This window comes from Podarcis melisellensis (genome assembly GCF_964234715.1).
Source record: "Podarcis melisellensis genome assembly, chromosome: 6".
NCBI classification, from domain to species: Eukaryota; Metazoa; Chordata; class Lepidosauria; order Squamata; family Lacertidae; genus Podarcis; species Podarcis melisellensis.
The window spans coordinates 22,615,435-22,630,133 of NC_138538.1; the positions used below are offsets into that span (position 1 = coordinate 22,615,435).

The following is a 14,699-nucleotide window of genomic DNA, read 5'->3' on the forward strand; positions in this document are numbered from 1 at the left end:
AATAAAACAAGCACTGTTTTCCATGGCACATCACACTGGAACAAGTGCAGAAGCTGTAACAGGGGTAGGCAATCCAAAGAAAACTTTGCAGCCTGACTTGCACTGAAGAAAATGCCGCAAGTTGTCCTGTACTCGGTGATCTCCAAGGACTGTGAGAACAAAATTCCTTATTTCGATTCACAGCCTCCCATATTCCTATCACGCTGATTGCAAATCTCTGGCCTGGAACAGCTGTGCGACAAAGGCACGGGGTTGTTGAACTATTTAACCCATGGCATTTCCCAATGAAAATACCTGCTTGCCCACACACACACACACACACACACACACACATATACAAGCACACAGGCTTCTATTTGGAGGGGCAGGAAAGGGGAATACATTTTCAGGCATCCCCATCGCAGTGATCATTTGTCCCTGGTGTGTGGTTAAGGCTGCAATCCTATACACACTTACCTGAGAGTCAGCTCCATTGAACTCAGTGAGTTGTACATCTGATTAGACATGTGTAGGATTGTGCTGTTAGCCATTGAATCCAGGCCTGAGCTGGAATGAGGCCTTGGAAAGCATCCACTGAGATGATTCCTCCTCCCTTGCAGAAGTTTCCTAGGATGAAGAAGAGGAACAACTAGCCAGAAACAAGCTTCCTCCATCTCCTAAGTCTGTGGATGCTTCCTTCCAAAATCCCATATGGGATGCTGAGTCTATTCTCAGAGAGCCAGTGTGGTGTAGTGGTTAAGAGCAGTAGTCTCCTAATCTGGGGAACCGGGTTCGCGTCTCCGCTCCTCCACATGCAGCTGCTGGGTGACCTTGGGCCAGTCACACTTCCTTGAAGTCTCTCAGCCCCACCCACCTCACAGAGTGTTTGTTGTGGGGGAGGAAGGGAAAGGAGAATGTTAGCCGCTTTGAGATTCCTTAAAGGGAGTGAAAGGCGGGATATCAAATCCAAACTCTTCTTCTTCTTCTTCTTCTTCTTCTTCTGGAATCTGCAGCTGGTGCAAAATGCAAGGCTAGACTACTTTTCTTGGGCCCATGTTACACCTTACTGTCTATCTTAAAAAGGTAAAGGTAAAGGGATCCCTGACCATTAGGTCCAGTCGTGACCGACTCTGGGGTTGTGGCGCTCATCTCGCTTTATTGGCCGAGGGAGCCAGCGTACAGCTTCCGGGTCATGTGGCCAGCATGATTAAGCCGCTTCTGGCAAACCAGAGCAGCGCACGGAAACGCCGTTTACCTTCCTGCCGGAGCGGTACCTATTTATCTACTTGCACTGGCGTGCTTTCGAACTGCTAGGTTGGCAGGAGCAGGGACCGAGCAACGGGAGCTCACCCCGTCGCGGGGATTCGAACCACCGACCTTCTGATCAGCAAGTCCTAGGATCAGTGCCACCAGCGTCCCTACTGTCTATCTTACTCCTTTCTATATTCTCTGAAACTTGCTACTAGAGCATTGTTGCTTCAGTCTGCACGAATAACAGTAGGTGGATATTCCTGCTGGAGGGGAGGTAAAAGAGGACCTCAATAAGGCATCCCAACATTTCAATAGACCTTTTCAACTCAAAGCATTTTGCGTCAGCCATCTCAGTTGCACCATAGGGAAGATGTCTGTCTGGTTCAAGCTGCCAACGTCACACAATCCTTTCCTGGTTATTCTCCCTCAAGCATGGCTAGGGAACGGCAGAGTAAGACATACTGGAAGGTGATGATCTAAAAAGATTTGCAGGCCAACTTCTCTTTCTGACCAGGGGTTCTTCAAACTATACCAAAAGGCAGCATTGCGGGCAGCTTTGGAAGTAAAATAGGAAGCTGCCTTCTACCAAAGCAGGGCCATCTAACTCAGTTCTGTCTACACTGACTGGCAGCAGCTCTCCAGGGTTTCATGCAGCTGTCTGACTGGATAATGGTAAGGGGAAATTTCAAAGGATGGTTGTGTTTCGGTTCACACATTGTTTCAGAAAGTGTGAATTCAACAGATTTTGGCTTTAAACATGGGTTGGGAAACTAAGGCCTGCAGGCCGGATCAGGCCCAATTGTCTTCTGGATCTGGCCCGCGGATCGCCGCATGGATCACCAGTGCACGTGTTCTTTCCCTCTCCCTCACACGGCGGTGGCGGTGGTGGCGCCTCCTCCCTCCCTCCTCCAGGCTTCTCCCCGCCCTGCCTAGAGGAGGAAGGGGGCTGGGCTTTGATGCCAGCAGCACTCGAATGGCTGCCATTTTAAGCAGCCCCTCTCCAGAGCCCTTTCGCGTACCACTCATTGTCCCGCCACCACCAGCCCCTGCCGCTCGCAAGGCACAGGGAAGCAGCCACTGGGGCTCGTGGTGCTCTTGCATCATTTCCCCCCCTTTAAAATATAGTCCAGCCCCCCACAAGGTCTGAGGGACAGTGGACCATCCCCCTGCTGAAAAAGTTTGCTGACCCCTGGCTTCAAAGGTGTACTGAAACGAATTTTAGTCCCATCCCTTACCAGCAGCTACTGGTATATGGTTACCCTGAAGGTTACCCTTGCAATGCAGGAATGTTTTGCCCATTGCGAGACTTGAACCTACAAACCCTGCACGATGATGCCCTCCATGTGAGCAACGCAGGGGGCATGGCTTTGAAGGTGCAACAAGGGTGGGTGTGTCCCCTTAAGACACTAGCCTCCAGGAGAGTTTTCAAAGTGTTGCTGGGCATGTATCTTTGTTTTAAACAGAGGCATACCGTATTTTTTGCTCTATAAGACTCGCTTTCTCCCCCTAAAAAGTATGGGGAAATGTGTGTGCGTCTTATGGAGCAAGTGCAGGCTGCGCAGCTATCGCTGAAGCCAGAACAGCAAGAGGGATTGCTGCTTTCACTGTGCACCGATCCCTCTTGCCGTTCTGGCTTCTGAGATTCAGAATATTTTTTTTCTTGTTTTCCTCCTCCAAAAACTAGGTGCGTCTTGTGGTCTGGTGCATCTTATAGAGCGTAAAATACAGTATAGATGCCCTATCTGCCAGTTCATACAATTTACCAGAACTGCATGGGATCTGCTTTGCCCATTCGGCCCTTATGGTTCATGTTTACGTTGGCAAAGGCCGGCCTAAAGTTACCTCAGGCATAGCCCACAGCTGCTGCTGATCCCAAAGGAATTCAGCAGAAGACAGCACCCCTTGGCAACCGCTGAGGCTTTTTCCATGGAAAATGTCACAGTCGTTTTCTCGGCTGACGGAAAGCAAAGGGATTTTGACTTGCTTGCTTAATTTCTCTGACAAAGACTCAACGGTTCAAGAACCAAAGCTATTAGTATAGGAGTGTCTTCCTCTCTTCTCTGCTGCATTGCAAGAGTTTTCTCCAGAGGCAAAGAAGGCCCCAGAGAATGAAATTTGGGGACGTTTTGAGCACATACTGTGACGAGTGAAGCATTTAATTTGCTTCCCAAGGAATTCCACTTATTGGTCAGTGTTGAGAAAGGAGATGACCAGCGTGTAACAAATGTGTTTTCCCTAAAGAACATGAAGCCTCAATCAAATTGAATACAACCCCGCTTAGCTTTCATCAGTGGGACATGGCTTTGCCTCCTGCTCTTAAAAACGCCACTCAGGAAATATACCGTATTTTTCGCTCTGTAAGACACACTTTTTTCTTCCTAAAAAGTAAGGGGAAATGTCTGTGCGTTTTATGGAGCGAATGTGTGGTCCCTGGAGCCCAATTGCCCAGGGGCAAAAAGCAGATCATGCTGCTTTTTTTTTTTTTTAGAATGAGGGAAGAGGGTGTTGAAACAAAACCGCTGAGCAGCCGATTGGCAAGCGATCAGGGAGGGAGGTAAGGGACGCTAGAGATAAAGAAGGCTGCCTGGGAGCAGAGAGGTAAAAGTGTTGGGATTCTGGCCCGTCTTGAGGTATGTGTCTATCTGTTCAGGCACGGGCCGAATTCCTTAGACCTCCCTCCGGCGACTCCCGGCAGGAAACAACATACTCGAGGTCCGTTCCAGCGATTTTCCTCAGGCTGTGAGGAAAACACACCAACTGCTTCACCTCCTTCTCCTCCTCCCTGCATATCCCCAGGGAGGGGAATCAGACACAGACAGAAAACGTATCTACATGTCTTTATTTGTGTCTTTTAGCAGTCATACAGTAAAGATGTCTGCTCTCTTCAACAGTTAGAATAAACTCCACCCATGTCCTTCCAGCACAGGTCATATGACAAACCCACTGAGCTAACATCCGGTGCTCAGTACAGAATGGACTGCCCCTTTGTTCCCATGGCAACAGTCACAAACTTCCTGTTTGGCTTTCCAGCCACAAGCAGCAGTCTTGGCTGCTATAGCCTTTGCTTGCTGCCGCATTGCTGCTTTAGAATAACAAAAAGCCCATGGATCCTCAATATTTTTGCATTGGGCTACCCCAAACTCACCATCAAATCACATGTCTGTGGCCACAGCATGAACCACAAAAATGATACATCCACTGTTTCATTCAGAATATTTTTTTTTCTTGTTTTCCTACTCTAAAAACTAGGTGCGTCTTATGGTCAGGTGTGTCTTATGGAGTGAAAAATACGGTAGGTCAAAAAACCAGATGTCCTCACACATTACAAATATGTATGACAGACTCAGCTCAAGTGAACTGGAAGCAAAACAGCTTCTCCTAGCTCAGCTGAAAAACATAAACAAGGATTCGTGTCACCAGTATGGAAGTGACGCCACCCTCGAAACTGCCAGCTGATCTATCCCAAGGTTAATTTCCCCTCCATCAGGGCCATGGCCCCAATCCAATTCTGCCCATGTCCCCGTAGCTGCTTCTATTCGTTTAAAAAAGCATGTGAAATTTGGTCACAGAACTCTTGATTTCACATCTCATTTGTCCCTGATTCAGGTAATTTCTGAATATAGCTGAGGCAATTCAATTACAGCTTCACTGTCCTGCCCCCAAAAGGGCAGGTAGGTCCAGAGCCCATTGATGTAAACAGAGTAATACATATATAATCACAGGCTTTGCTGGTGTATCAACCCCATACCAATCCATCACTAGTTTGTTTAATAATCTGAGACGGCTTCAACCCACTCGACGCAGCTTGCCTACAGAGTGCGCTGGTTTTGTTGTGTAAATAGCTGCTGCCCTCTAGTGTTTGCTCATATGTACTGCGGCGTCTGCCTGCCAATTTACTGAGCATCCGCCTTGTTTTAATAAGTGCCTGTTTGTTCTTTGTGCCAGATGAGAGCATAAAAGAAAATGGAACCATGCTGAAAACTGGAGCTTTTAGTGGGTTTTTTGTTTGTTTGTTGCTTTAAAAAAATCTCTGTGTGGTGAAAACCTAGTATTCATGCTGTACACGACAAAACTGTATAGGAGAACCAGCCTCTAATTTTTGTGATTTTCACAGCAGTTTCATCTGCAAACATGAGCAAGTGATAATGTTTGTTTCCATGCTCTGAAAGCTCCACCTGCTGATTTCCTCAGATTGAACTGCCATCAAAGGCAGGTTAGCTTGTTTCTTTTTTGTCCTTTTCCATTGACAAGTCTACTGCAATCCATGCATAGGAAAGTCACTGTGGTGCAGTGCAGACGGGATCTAGACTTGTGAAAGAATCAGCTTGAGACTGAGGGCTTGTTTTATCGATCTTGGCTAGAATCAAGGCCTGCTTTTAGGGCAGAGGTGGGGAACCTCAGACTCAAATGGAGCCCTCCACCTGGGCCCTTGGGACTCTCCCCAGGCAATGTTTCCTTGCCAGGGCCCACTCCTTATCACCCTTGCCCCATTCTCTCCCATACCCTCCATCATTCCTCTGAATTTAATTGCACAATGTATTAACATTTTTTTTTAATATATTAGTGGCCATATGATAATTTCAGCTTATAGATTTTATTGTTTAGTGTCTTAATTTGTATATTAAGGTACTTTTATAGCTCTGTTTAGAGTAGGTAATGTCATGATAATATAAATGTTTTAAGTTTTTTTGTATCAATCCAGTATATTTTCTTTTCATTGTTGAATGATTCTGTGTACATTGCGGCACCCTTTGGCTATGTGCAATAAAACTGACTGACTCCTCAGATGAAAATAGGGGCATCGCTTAGTCCACCACACAACTAACCCTCCTCAACCTCCCACCCCCACCCCCAGAGCATTTCCTATCAGAAGGAGGACATCAACAGGACACAACACACACCCCATCCACCATCCTGAGAAAACCCCTTGATCCCAATTTTATTATACAGTCGTACCGTGGTTTCCAAACAGCTTAGTTCTCTAACGTTTTGGCTCCCAAACACCACATACCCAGAAGTGACTGTACTGGCAGAGGAAGAGGAGTGCAGGGGGAAGCGCACCACCCCCAGCAGCACGATTCCAGTGGGTTGCCATCGCTGCTGCCCCCGCCCAAGCTGGGCTCCACGCCCCCAGGACACACGCCAGCCTCGCCCCCTCTCTGCCCCCGCCTTCTCCCCTTTCAGGCTGCTGTTCTGCAAGTGAAGCTGACTCCTGGCCCATGACAGTAGTCATGTACATGAAAGCTAATACCACACTGGTTGAACTACAGGTTCAAAGTGTTGGTGCTGACCTTTAAAACCCTAAATGGCCTTGGTCCTGTATACCTCAAGGAACGTCTCCACCCCCATCGTTCAGCCCGGACGCTGAGATCCAGCGCTGAGGGCCTTCTGGCGGTTCCCTCATTGCGAGAAGTGAGGTTACAGGGAACCAGACAGAGGGCCTTCTCGGTAGTGGCACCCTTCCTGTGGAATGCCCTCCCTTCAGATGTGAAGGAAATAAGCAGCTATCTTCTCTTTAAAAGACATCTGAAGGCAGCCCTGTTTAGGGAAGTTTTTAATATTTAATGCTGTATTTTTAACACTTGACTGGAAGCTGCCCAGAGTGGCTGTGGAAACTCAGCCAGATGGGCGGGGTATAAATAATAAATTATTATTATTATTATTATTATTATTATTATTATTATTATTATTATTATTCCCAGTGGTGAACCCCAATGCTAAGAGAATGCTCTTGGGTCTAGCAGAGGTTTCTATCAACAGAAAGGGCAAGAGGTGACTTTTGACAATTCTGCTTCCTGAAGCAACCTCTACCATGCACTCCCAAAATCTGGTGCAGTGGGTTGGGGGACCCTTTGGAAGTGAGTGGGGGGTGGCATGGAGAGCTACATGGGGAAGGGGAGACGCTGTGGACATCATCTCTCTTCCTGTTACACTGACAGAAGCCTCCGATGGATCAAAGAGCCTTCCATCAGTGCAATGGAGACCATTGGAGACAAGCCACCATCTGAATGTCCCATTCATACTAGCTGACCATTGGCTATTAGCCTGGTTGTGTTTACACTGAAGTAAGTTTAGGTAATGTCACTGCCTGTCCGGCCCAAAGGGATTTCCACCCTCCTTTTTAATATAACAGCTATAATCAGCTTCCCTTGGAAATATACTATTACACAGGCCAAAACAAGCAGGGTTTTGTTGCTTTCGACAATTTCAATTTATCTGATTGGAATAAACTGCCCAAGAACTTCTTTAAAAATAACTGCCAACCAGAATCAAACATAAAAAGCATTAAGCATAAGTCAGGAGGACAGTATACCAAAAGTAGTATTCCAAAAGGGGAGGCTTACATGACCAACCTATGTGGTTGTCTGTGTTGTCCCAATGAAACACCCTTCTGTATAATAACTACAGGAGTCCTATGAAGAACTACCTCATATGAGGTCAGACAACTAGGTCCATCAAGCCCAAATTATCTGCTCTGTTGCTGCCCTAGATAGATGTACACAGTTCTGCATCCTGAGATCCCAGTAATTGGAGGAAGCAGGGATTGAACCCAGGACATGGGGGGAGAACCTTTGGCTTCTCCAGATGTTGTTGAACTACAGTTCACATTATCCCTGCCCCTTGGCCATGAGGACTGAGGTCAATGGAACTTGGAATCCACCAACACCTGGTGAACCAAAGGTTCCATAGCCCTGATTTAAGGCATTCTGCTTGTGAAACATCTTCTCTGCCACTGAGTTACAGACCTTGCCCATTCTCATCCAATACAGGACTTGTCTGCATACATAGGTATGGAGGAGTTGATATATGGGCCATGGAATGCATCTAAATTATGGTAAATCTCATTGAGACAACATTATTTTTCTCCAGTCACAACTTCTTTTGCAACTGCCTGAATACCGCCCACAAGAACTTATCGGAAGGGCTGTGCTGTAGGAGTGCAGGAAGCGCCTGAAGAATCATTCTTGGACAAAGACTTCTGCTTTCTGAGAATCTTATCTTACATTTTGAGGTCACACTCTCTAATAAAGAACTTGGGATGTGAGCGCTGATGAGATTACTGAGAAATAAGAGAGAAGGACAGGAACGATTCGAAACTGGCAAGACCAGAAATTCACGGAAGACTGGAGTAAATTTACAAACTATTTGAAAAGTAATTGTGAAAAACAGATGACGTTTGTACGGTTGGAAGAAGTTTTGTGAGGAGTATTATTAGAAGTATTGTAAAAATGGATAAGGGGGAGGATGATTTGTTAAGAGATGTAAAGGCAATATAAAGTTAAGAAATGCATAAGAAGTGGTTAAAATGGTGGATCATCAGAGGTGCTGATGGAAGTCCAAAAAGATCGTATAAGTGATAAGTTTTGTGGTACATTTTATAATTTATATGTTAAAATTAATAAAAAATACTATAAAAAAAGAAACAAGAGAGAAGGATCAACATGCAAGTAATTTCCCCTAATATTGTGCATTTTACCTTTCATTTATGCACATTTCCCCACAATAAAAGCATTTTTTCACACTTTGCTTGGTCGAAGTACTGCATTGCAAAATTCAGAAAGCATGAATTTTGAAGGACAGCTGTGCTTGTTTGTTTATTGGTTCAAGAGGTTTGAATTATCGTAAGCAGTTTCTCATTAATATACAAACAAAAATTAATTTCTTCCTCATCCCTAGCCAGGAATAATAGAATATTCTCTGTGAGTCATAAAGGGAAAATGAAGAAAGGGGAGGAGCATGATTGATTCACTGGAACTCTGAAGAAAAGTTTTGTTAGGAGATTAGGATCCACTGCAATGTTTTGTTACAAATTTCAAATGTAGAATAAAAAAATCTGAGCCAATGAGTGCACAACAATGTGTTTCCATACTGTTGTTTCCAATATTATGGGATCGTTCCAAAGCTATTTAGCATTGCCTGTATTGAGGGAAATCTCACATGCACTTTTTACACACATAAATGGTTCATACACCATCTGACAAAAGGAGTTGTCTCTAAGGTACCTAGGTCCTAAAGGCCTAAGCCATACATGACTTTAAAGCTCATGACCAGCTCTTAGAACAATGGTTTTCAACCAGTATGCTGTGGCACCCTGGGGTGCCTTGATTGATGGTCATGGGTGCCGTAGGCAATACTGACCTCTGTCCCTCTTTCCCTCCTCTGATGCCCTCTTGCATCTCTGCCTCCCCAAAGCTTGCACAGCTGTTTGTTGCAGCAGCCCTGGCTACAGGCTCCCCTGGTGAATGGTGCCTCTGGGGCTGGCCAGGGAGTGATTCCCAGGCCCCTGTGGGGCAGCGTGAGGAGGCACCTCTCAGAGATCAGGGGCAACAGCAGGTGCTGCACAGAGGACTCCCAAGGAGAGGGGAGAGGAGAGGAGGCTGAGGGAACCCTCCACAAGGAATATTTGAAAAAGGGTGAGAGGCTGCCAGCTCCCCAGGCAAGGGGTGATATAACTGGGCTCCTGAGCCCCACAGGGGTGCCGCAGAAAGAATGTAGATGGTCAAGGGAGCCGTGGACTCAAAAAAGTTGAAAACCTGTTTTAGAATCATGTTCTGAAATCTGCTCCTCTATTTTTCCATTTTAAGATACACATAATTTTCCGAGCTTTTCGATCCTGAAAAGGCAGCTCTTTTTCATTTTTTTCTTTTTAGCCAACCTTCAAAATCTGTTTTCATTTCCAGGGTTCAGTCCTGGAATATCCAAAGTTAGTGTCCCTGAACAGAGAAATGCAAATTGCCCATTTCCATCTTCACATTTATTTATTTATTGGAACCTTGCAAATGAAGTAGGTTCGCCTTTAAATGCAAACGGAATCCAATTTCTCTCCTGCTTCAGCGTGAGCTCAGTTATAATGGCTTTTTCACTCCATCCCCACACTGAGCAGCAGCACTAAAAATGCCTTCAGAGTAAACACTGGCAGGCAGGCGTTGCCAGCTTTGCTCGCCAGCAGCCTCTCTTTGGCCTCATTCACAACAGAGATTTTGCCGGCGCTCTGATGGCGCCTTGGTTCCATTGCATACCTGTCTGCTAAGGCGGCAATGGGCAACTCACTTGCCAGGTCAGTCATTGGGCTGGTCAAAAAGAGGTTTGGGCAGATGATCCCTTTCCACAATCTGACTGTGTGTTCATCTCTGTGCCTGGCATTCAATGGCCACTGTTTTGCTACGAACACACTGCCCTCTAGGACAGCAACGGATTCAAGCAACCCCAGGGACACAGTTGAGGTCCAATTTATCCCAGTGGTTTTCTATTAACTGCCACCTTTGGAATGTGGAATGCCACAGGGGGGACGGACGTAAAACAGAGGCTACATCCTCTGTCACGCCATAAGCTCTTATGATAGTCACCTTAAATGGCCAGCGTCAGTCAGCAGTGACAGAAGCCACTTTAGCATGAGATACGGGCAAAGGGAGGGTCAACTTAACTTTCTAGGGCTGCTAGAGATGTGTTTGGTCAATGGATGAGCAGCCAATAAAATGGCTTTCTTGCCTCGGAAAGACGCTGCAGACCTGCTCAGTCAGCAAAGCGTGAGACCCTTAATCTCAGGGTCGTAAGTTTGGACTAGGTAACCCCTTCCAACTGTACAATTCTATGATTCTGCTAATTCTAATTCCCCTCAGAAAGCGTGAGGGGTGTGTGGGAACCCACTGGCAGTGCTCCAGCAGTGATACCCCTGTTGGGCAAGTCCTTCACAGACTGCATGTTCCACATTAAAAAGAAAGAGCCTGAAGTGTATATAGCAACATACACATGAAACCCTTTGGTTTAGAGAAATATAATATCTATTTTTGAAACCCAGATGTTGTGGAAAGTAGGTTGTAATTTTTAAAAAATAATAAACAAATGTTACATTAAAAAAATCAGCTTGCGGACGGCTTGCCTCTCCCTTCCTTCTGTTGCTTTACTGTTTTGGATGCTCCCCCTGCTCCTGCCTTCATTCTCCCTCTTGAGACCACACCCACTCAATATCCATGTAATTAGCGCAACCCTGCCATATAGATGTATGTGCAGAGACATATATAGTCCCCACTCACGTGTGTCACACCCAGAGCCCTCTGTAAACTGTACCGAAGCCAAACGTTTAGATGCTTCAGAGAAACCCTTTCAGTAGATGCGTCATTGAGGTGGATGTACACAAAGAGGTGAAATCTCTGAAACACCCACATTTATAAGTAGCAGTGGCCAAGTTAAATACAGTTAGATCTAGCTGAGTCTTCCTTCTTGGCTCAGAAACGATTATACCTCGCAGCGCTTGGGGAGTAAATAATTAGCCCTAATTTGGCTATATTTAACCACACAAACCACAAACCTGTCTCTAATGTGGCTGCCTTGATATGTGATATAGCTTGAATGGGAACATTTTGTACAAGGCACTGTTCAGAAAGTAGCTTCTCCGGTTTTCAGGTGTTATGTCACACAAGACCTCTCCGTTAGACTATTTTGACAGATTTCAGTGGTCTTAAAATGGGATGGTCTTTATGCATCCCACAGGAAGGACGGCAATGGACCCCATAATTTGCTTGTTAATTTTTGTACGCTATTGCGATCACACGATTTCTATAATAAATAAATTAAGTGAAATGAATAAAGAAACAGAGCAGTGGGGTTACTACGCCAGATACCCCCAAAAATGTGTGTGCTGAGAATTTACAATTGCTTTAATCATTTATAATTGCCTCACAGCTGTCTGTACACATGCCCTATCCATATTTAATCGTCATAATATAATCAACAAATCAGAAGGGAGGGATAAACACAAAAGGGTACAAACAGGAAAAAATGAAGTTGCTCCTCGTATACAAATTCAAATACATGCAGGTGTGGTCTACTCCGGTCTAATTCTAATGGGCGAAAGATGGATTAAATCATGCTAAAATGTGGGCAAGCCCAACGGTCCTTGTGGAATCATTGCTTTAATTCTGTTTTCCAGCTGACTGCAGAAGAGCAATGCATCAGCGTCACTAAAGAGCCCTAATTGTGAACCACTTATGAATTCCGTCAAGTGATATTCAGAGAGGCATACTTCCTCCAACAGAGGAAGCACAACGTAGACATCCTATCCAGGAGCCATTAATACCCTCATCCTCCTTATCCTCTTCAGACTGTGACTGAACGCAGACTCAACTCATGACTTCAGCACCAGCCAACCTTTCCCCCTCCATTTTGTTTACGATATAGCCCAAAGAAGAGTTCTGGAGAGCTCTAAAGCTTGAACATCACTTAGTAACATGTTGGTTGGCCTAATAAATGTATCACGCCAATGTGGATTTTGGAATGTTTATTAATGGCAAGAAGACCTGCTTTCAAATAAGCTATAGCCAACACAGAGAAAGCTTTAGGTTTATTGAGTAGCAGTGAAGGGAATGATTTCACGCCTCCTGGAAGTTATTGTGCCAAGTCCTCCACTTAAAAAAAAGAAGAAGAAGTTTCCTATTTGCATTTGGCTGGAAAGGAGAGGAATACCACTGATATGCAGATTTTCCAGCCAAGGAAAAATAGCTGAAAGAAGTGCTAACTTTTTAATTTTTTTAAAAAATGGTTTTTTTACTTCAGATTTTATTTCCCCAAGCACTCACACCAAAATAATAAATCCCAAGAGCAGAAGAAGGGAGAAGCCTTTGGTTAATGTGTTGTCTTTTTGTCCTGACTTAGGTAGGGCTGGGAGCCAAAGAGAGACCAAGCCAGAATCTCACTTCAAGGACGAATTAAGTTTCCAAGGAGCATTGCACCATCCTTCAGGTAGAAGAGGAGGAGTTTGGATTTGATATCCTGCTTTATCACTACCCAAAGGAGTCTCAAAGTGGCTAACAATCTCCTTTCCCCCTCCTTCCCCACAACAAACACTCTGTGAGGTGAGTGGGGCTGAGAGACTTCAGAGAAGTGTGACTGGCCCAAGGTCACCCAGCAGGTGCATGTGGAGGAGCGGGGAATCGAACCCGGTTCCCCAGATTACAAGTCCACTGCTCTTAACCACTACACCACACTGGTAGGAGCAGAAGCAGGCTCCCTATGACTCTAAAGCCACTTTCATGGAAATAAAAGCCAGGTGGTCACAAGGGCTACCTGTCTGAGCTTTGCATTAGGTAGAGAGGGCAGGGCAAGGAAGATGTCATTTGGCTGCCTTGTTTCCACCTCCAGAGATTTCTCCCTGAGTCCTGTCTAGCAGTGGTTACATAACTTTATGACCACTGCTACTTAGTGCCGTAATTGTTGCTATACAATTCCATTCACCATATAGATGGGTTTATGAAGCATTCTGTATCCTTCTGTGGTGCCGAAGAAGAATTCCATGAAACAGTGGGTATATCTGGAATCACTGTTCACTATGTCTGTTTGCGGACCACTTCGGCAGCGTTGGACGTCATAAAGCAAAGGCTTGTTTTCATCAGATAAGAATCTTACCCATTGCTTCTCTCAGAGACTTGCATAGCTCACAAAGACTTTCAGAAACCTATAAGACTTATGTTTATTTGGGTCTATGGTTTCAAGAGAATCCATCAAGAGTGCATATTTTGTGACTTTCAGAGATTTGGAAGATTTCTGTTTATTTGGTTTTGCAGAGAGTGCATATTTCATATAGTTCAATGTTTTGCATAGATTATATAAAGAGTTTATATTGACTTCACATTGTTGTACTTGGTCATCGTGTTGCCTTTGGATATTACTGGCTGCAGGAGTTGCCGGAAGGAAGTGTACAAAGCGCCATCCATCCGTCTTAGGGAATCCGCTCTGGATTTGTGTGGGGTTCGCTCCTTAGCCTTTTCTTCTCACAAAGATGCACCCACGAGGCAGTGGGGACCGATTTTTCCTTGGGGTTCACACTCCCCAAGCCTTTCTCACAAACGAGTATAGCCACAAGGCACCAGAGGTTTGGGATCAGAGTTTCCCTTCTCCTAGATGGGTGTCAGGGAACTGACATCTAAAGCGCCGCAGGTGCAAAGGCTCCCTGAGGTTGAGAGAGCAGTAGCAGCGGAAGAGGGAACCAGTAGAGGGCGAGCAAGAACTCCAAGGGAAAGTGAGTCGGAGGGATGGCTCAGAGACGCTTCAAGCGAAACCAGTGGGGAGGTCTCAGGACCTCCTATAGGGACACCCACACCTCGACGGAAACTGTCACGCCGAGAGGCCAGACGACGTGTTTCCGTTAAGGAGCTTTTATGTTGGAAACGTTTCCGAAAGCAGCCACTTTCGGATTCTACTAGTGATTGACGCAGCCATGCTGGAGGGGCTCCGTCACAGGCAGAGGTTTGAAAACCTGATCAAACTCTGAGGGACTTGCATTTTACGCACAAGCAGCTCATCGTCCCATCACAGCAATCCGAAAGTCACCGAAAGCCAGCTTGTGCAGAGAGAAGCATCATGAGCAACCCAGCCGGAACCGGGGGTGCAGGAGCAGCTGGAGGGGGTCCAAGCCTGGAAGAAAGGTACAGAGCGTTGGAGATCCAGTTGGCGCTGCAAACGGCGAGGCTTGA

At 45.7% G+C, this 14,699-nt stretch overlaps 2 long non-coding RNA genes across 2 annotated transcripts in view; one reads left to right on the plus strand and one right to left on the minus strand.

The window, feature by feature from the left end:
- LOC309373251 overlaps positions 1–14,699 on the minus strand; it is a 33,907-nt gene that overhangs the window by 1,797 nt on the left and 17,411 nt on the right. The gene's annotated exons all lie outside the window — the stretch shown is intronic.
- On the plus strand, positions 11,220–12,491 carry LOC309371335. Its single transcript, XR_014169059.1, has 2 exons — positions 11,220–11,372; positions 12,161–12,491. It is a non-coding gene; the product is annotated as an uncharacterized lncRNA (long non-coding RNA).